At 42.2% G+C, this 6,197-nt stretch overlaps 1 long non-coding RNA gene across 1 annotated transcript in view; it reads left to right on the top strand.

Annotated features, from left to right (window-relative positions):
* The window catches only part of LOC116671449 (uncharacterized), a 12,124-nt gene extending 10,837 nt beyond the window's left edge, over positions 1–1,287 (top strand). The window contains exon 3 of the long non-coding RNA XR_004327274.1: positions 1,232–1,287. This is a non-coding gene — a long non-coding RNA (uncharacterized LOC116671449). The remainder of the gene's footprint in view (positions 1–1,231) is intronic.
* Positions 1,288–6,197: the final 4,910 nt, after the last annotated feature.

Raw genomic sequence — 6,197 nt, 5'->3', positions numbered from 1 at the left:
CCCCTGTCTATTCTGATCCACCTTCCTCACACCTGAATGAAATGAACTCACTGTTAAATACAGCAGCCTAAATCGTCATGGGTGGGCCAAATTCTCTGGGCGGGCCAATCAGAGAAAGGGGAAGTGACCTTGCCCCTTATGACCTCATAAGAGACAAGATTCCCATCTGAGCTTTCATTTTCTCAAAAACAGAGCAGGATACCCAGGGCTCGGTTTACACCTAGCACCATTTCTAGCCACTGGGGGACCATAGGCAGGCTGGGGGAACTCATATTACAGTTTTCTCCATTGGTTTGGCTCATTCTTGAAACAGAATTACATTCTCAAAACAACAGGACAAACCTCAAAAATGCTTGGCAATTGTTCACAACAGAATTGAATTCTCATTCATTTCATCAAATTGCCAAAAGCCTAAGTACATGCCTCAATGTCTCAGTACATCTTTGCAAATGATTAAGTACAGGTAGCCTACATTTAGCACAATTTCCAAGTGAATAGATCTTGCTGATCTAAACTGATGTTGATTCTCGGTCTAATGGTTGTTCACTCCAAAAATTGTCAGCATCATTTCATTGTATAAGCCATTACATGCACAATAGTCTGTTCAATTGTCAAATGAGTCAAGAACATAATACCATGAATACCACATATGAATCCCTTGGAACATTTGATAATTTTTTTTTTTTTCACAGCAATTGACAGTCAGGTGAAACTAGAACTTTTACTACGAAGGAGGAGTTTCACACACTCAGATGACCAATCAAACAGTGTGTTTAGTTACATGACAGGTGCTGTCCAGGACTGTGAATGCTCCCAACATGTTAGAAAGATCTTGACAATGCAAGACCAGCACAATTACTGTATATTGTGTATAGGACAGGACACTGTTCATAGAGCAAGAATTATATGTATTTACACATTGATATTTACCTATCATTTGTGTGTGTGTGGGTGTGTGTGTGTGTGGTGTGTGTGTGGTGTGACTATATCTACCTCAATGCTATGTTACTAAAAAAGGACAATGAAAAACATTGGACAAAATAAACTATAACTATAGCTTAGAATTATAAGGTTATGTCTCCACTTATGGTCGACATTGAGTTTTTGACACAATCTGATCCATTAGGTGTTTATACATAATGCCTGTGTGGTCTTATTTTTGTAAAAAAAAAAAGATTACATGTATAGATAAGGCTATAATAGAAGATTATACTACATAACGGTTTGTCAGCTGGGATGTAAAACTTTGATGCTCAATATCTCAGAACTACCCTAAACGGAGATAGAACCTTACGATTCAAGCTCCGCTTTGTGGGTTGTCCCCATTTTTAATAAAGACTGGGCTAAGGAAAGGGGTATGGGGATTTTCCAGCCCTTGCATATGACAAAAACAAAAACATTCGACTGCCGTGTTACAAAATGCTAAAGGGACAAAACTTTTGGGGTATGAGTTTTTGCGGAAACCCAGGTTTTGTGCAACCCACCGTTATTTTGGCAAAAGCCCAAAGGGTTGGGGGAAAACGTCCGGCTTTTTCGAAAAAATACAAAGAAAATTGAGAAGGATCTTTGCCGTTTTTGGTGGCACTGATTTTTTTATGAAAAATAAATTTTAGTTTTGAAGCATGAGTGAATTTTTTGGGGGGGAAAATTGGCTTTTTGAAAAGGAGTTATGTGTGCTAAACTGTAAGAAAATTTTTTCCCAAATGATTTGAGTTTTTAGAATGTAATTTCTGTTTCAAGGAAATGACCAAACCAATGGAGAAAAAAATGTAAGTTAAAAACATCATAAAGTGACATTTTGTATCTGTGGAAACATTAGAAAGACAGGGCCCTTTGGGAACACCCTTGTTGTTTACACTTTTTCTAAAATTCTATAATAAAGAAAAAAGTCAAAAAAAAGGTTTTTTATAAAGTTAGGGTATCAAAGAATCCTTTTCAGAATTTTTCATACTTGCTGAACCCTGATGCTGTAGGGGTTAAACCAGCCATTTATTTCACTTCTGCTTCAGGCCAGCTATGTTTACAAAAACAATGTATTTGCAAAAAAATTCATTGAGAACATTAGAAGAACGGAAATAGAATTTTATGAAATTTCTTGAATTATTTTTGGTATAGTTGTGTCTATATGTCTCTTTTTACAGCTACACCACAGGGCAGATTCCAAATATCCCCAGCAACAACAGAGGGACAAAGAGAAACCCAGTGTGCAGACATTATCTTAATACTCATTGGCCATAACGTCTGCCATCAACCAATATTTTATTATAAGAGCCAACCCATCTGGTGTTGCATGTGAAAGCTCAGGGAATCATTACAATGGCCTCTGCGTAACCTCTTTTAAATCAGGTTAGTGTCAATACTCTGAGCTTTAAATATTGATAAGGGTGATCACCTCGTTTAGAAAAAGACCATTTCTGAGCCTAAGATGTCCCTGCAAGGTGCTTTTCATATATAAGTCATGCCTCGCATTCAGGATACATCACTCTAAAAATTGCTTCAGGACAATCAACGTCATAGGGTTTGAGCCTTAGCAACATATTTCTCAACAAGAGAGCCCCGACAAATCATCATTCGGTGGACCTTGATGCATTTTGGTTTGATTTACCTTTAAACAGAGATGAATCTGACAATGTCATGGTTGATAGGATCCAACGTGCTTACGATCTCTCTTGAAACTCTTCTTAAACAAATATTAATACATGGGGCTGTCCTCCATTGCACGCGATGAAACATACATAATCAGGCAGTGCTGTGTGACTCATGTTAATAAGTTCGATCAAAATGCCAATTTGCAGAGTCAAGTTGAGCTCTAAAGAAATCCTTCCCGATGGCAGGTGGAAATGTCATGAAGTTGAATTTATTCATGTGAAAATTAGAGACACATTCCTGTCCGTTGGCCCTGGAGACAAAAGAGGAACTCCCCAGAGAAGGGTGACCTGGAGGACAGACTCACGCATACCAGCTGGACTTGACGCCAGTAGTCTCTCCCCAGTCCCCCCCCCCCCCCCCCACCACCACCACACCACCACCACCACACACACACAAAGACGGGCACACACAAACTCTTTAGACCTTGCGCTGCTTGCTCTGAATTACTGGGATGGGATGGGCTTTTGTCACAGAGAGTTGGAGTGATATAATGTGAGAATCAACCAAATTGTTTACATCAAATAATCACCAAATACAAATACACATGGACCAGCATTCATCCCACCAATGTAATCCTTAGAGGTTAATGCCAGCCAGGCAGCAGCTTCTGTCCTCCAGCCCTGAAGTGATGAGTGCAATAAATCTGAGGGCACGTGAAAGGACGTATTGCATCTGTGTGAACGTCATAGCTGCCTGAAGGTTTTAAGAAAGCTTCAATTGTTTTATTTTAATGTTTAATTTCACACAAGAGGAGCAATGAATAGTATTCACATAAATTCAGAGTTCCCTAACCCTAACCCTAGGGGTTCAGGGTTTAACCAAATGGCTACATGAGTTCCACCAATCAGAAGCATCACTGGGTAATGAAGTACTCCAAGATATCGCAAATAAAAGACTTTCATCTCAAAACAAGGTTGGTGCCCTATGAACTTTTGGTATCCATATGAGCATATACAATGACTTGTCATATTTTTGTTGGTTTACCATCGGCGGTTACAATTTTTATGGCTTATACTCCAATTGTCAATGGAGAAATTGTATTGCATTTTTACTTCCAGGAACCGTCTGTTGAGGTCTATTAGATTAGATAAGATAATACTTTATTCATCCCACAGCAGGGAAATTCCTTTGTTACAGTAGCATTCTCAACAATAAGAGCAAAAAAACCAACAACAAACACACAAGTAAACACACAAGAAAAACAGGCAAACAGTAGACAATGAGCAGAAGGTCGACTGAAGTAAAGTGGCGTCAAATAAAGGTATTGTAAAGTAAAGTGTGGTTGCCGTGCAGTGTAAGTAAGTGACGTTAAAATTAAATTGAATATGTAATTAAAGTAATAAAGCAAAAGTAGGTAACCATACTATGTTATATTCACCTTTGACCATAAATAACATTGAAAAAGTAAGTACTTGTAATGGAAAAATATAAATACAGATAATACAAATATACAGAGAATTTGTGGATTAAATGAAAAAAAGGAACAGAACTACAACATTATCAGGTATGCCAATGTCTATGCCATTTGGGGAGAATGTCTAGGATTTTTGAAAATCCTAGACATGGTTGTGACCTCCATCCATCCATCCATCTTCATCCGCTTATCCGGTACCGGGTCGCGGGGGCAGCAGCTCCAGCAGGGGACCCCAAACTTCCCTTTTCCCGAGCCACATCAACCAGCTCCGACTGGGGGATCCCGAGGCGTTCCCAGGCCAGGTTGGAGATATAATCTCTCCACCTAGTCCTGGGTCTTCCGCAAGGTCTCCTCCCAGCTGGACGTGCCTGGAACACCTCCCTAGGGAGGCGCCCAGGAGGCATCCTTACCAGATGCCCGAACCACCTCAACTGGCTCCTTTCGACGCCAAGGAGCAGCGGCTCTACTCCGAGCTCCTCTCGGATGACTGAGCTTCTCACCCTATCTCTAAGGGAGACGCCAGCCACCCTCCTGAGGAAACCCATTTCGGCCGCTTGTACCCTGGATCTCGTTCTTTCGGTCCGGACCCAGCCTTCATGACCATAGGTGAGAGTAGGAACGAAAATTGCCCGGTAGATCGAGAGCTTTGCCTTCTGGCTCTGCTCCCTTTTTGTCACAACGGTGCGATAAACGGAATGTAATACCGCACCGGCTGCTCCGATTCTCCGACTAATCTCACGCTCCATGGTCCCCTCACTCGCGAACAAGACCCCAAGGTACTTAAACTCCTTCACTTGAGGTAAGGACTCACTCCCTACCCGGAGATGGTTATGACCTGCACTATGTTAGTGCTTTCTGATTAGCCTTGGTTTACATTGAAATAAGAGTTTTTTCCCTTCTGTGCTGTGCAATTTCCTGTTGCTAATAGTAAAAGCTTTTACTTCCGCAATTCTGTCACGTACAGTTTTTGTACATTCTATTAAGTAAAGATGACTTATGCACATTTACATAGTTTGTTGATTCACCTGACCGAAAGAGGAGGGCTATAAGGTCATGGCTGTGACCCAATCCCAGCAAGGCAGATGGACCACCTGTCACCGACAAATCCATCACGTGTTCTGACCTGTGGAGGTTTCTTGATCAAAGCTACGTACGACACTCTCCCAAACGGTGCCGTTAAATCAAGATTTGGTCCATCGTCACACAGATGGTCGTCATGGCCGAACTGAGCGTGCCATGGGAGGATGGGCTGGAGGCTGCTTTCGAAAGGAAAACGGAGATGTATGGATGGAGAGCACACATCAACCCAGTGGAAGTTGGATGCATGGGCTTCACTGGAACCTCCATCCAGCGATTCCTCAAGACCCTCGGCATCAGAGGCGCTAAACTGGATAGAGTCCCTAAAGAGCTGGCAGAGGAAGCCGAGCAAGGGAGCTTTTGGCTCCGGCTCCGTAGAAAGGACAAGGCTTGAGGGAGAGACAGATCCTAGGGCCGGCGGCAGGGGGCGGCAAGGAGATGTCACAATCATCCAGACAGGGAGAGGCTGCAGAGGGTCGTAAGGTCAGCCCAAAAGACCATTGGCTGCCCTCTCCCCTCCCTGATGGACATCTACACATCCCGCTGCCTTAGCAGGGCAGAGGACATTATCAAGGACAGCCCCCCCCCCCCCCCCCCGGCTCTGACCTGTTTGACCTGTTGCCCTCTGGTAGGCGCTACAGGTGCATCAGAGCACGGACTAACAGACTCAAGAACAGTTTCTTCCCAAAAAGGCCATAACCATAACCATAACCCTGAACTCACACATGCACGGACTTCACTCCACAGTCTACCCCCGGCCCCCCTGGACTCTCTTCTCCCCTCTAACTGTGCAATACTGTTGTATAATGCCTAAAAGGACACTGTAATTCTGTGCAATTTCAGACAATATTTGTGCAATATTTTATTATCTCGTTCTTAACCATTTAATTTCATTACAGTGCAATATTTATTTATTTGTTGTTAATACCTAACTACTTTTCACACAACGTGTACACAAAGCCATTTTTTATATGTATGTAGCTCTCAGGACTCCACGCTGCACTCTCTGCACTATCTACCTATACTTTACATTTTTATATTTTTATATTTGCTCTCA

This window comes from Etheostoma spectabile, chromosome 21, assembly GCF_008692095.1.
Source record: "Etheostoma spectabile isolate EspeVRDwgs_2016 chromosome 21, UIUC_Espe_1.0, whole genome shotgun sequence".
NCBI lineage: Eukaryota > Metazoa > Chordata > Actinopteri > Perciformes > Percidae > Etheostoma > Etheostoma spectabile.
Note: the sequence above shows the minus strand (reverse complement) of the source record. Positions and strands in the feature narration are given on the sequence as shown.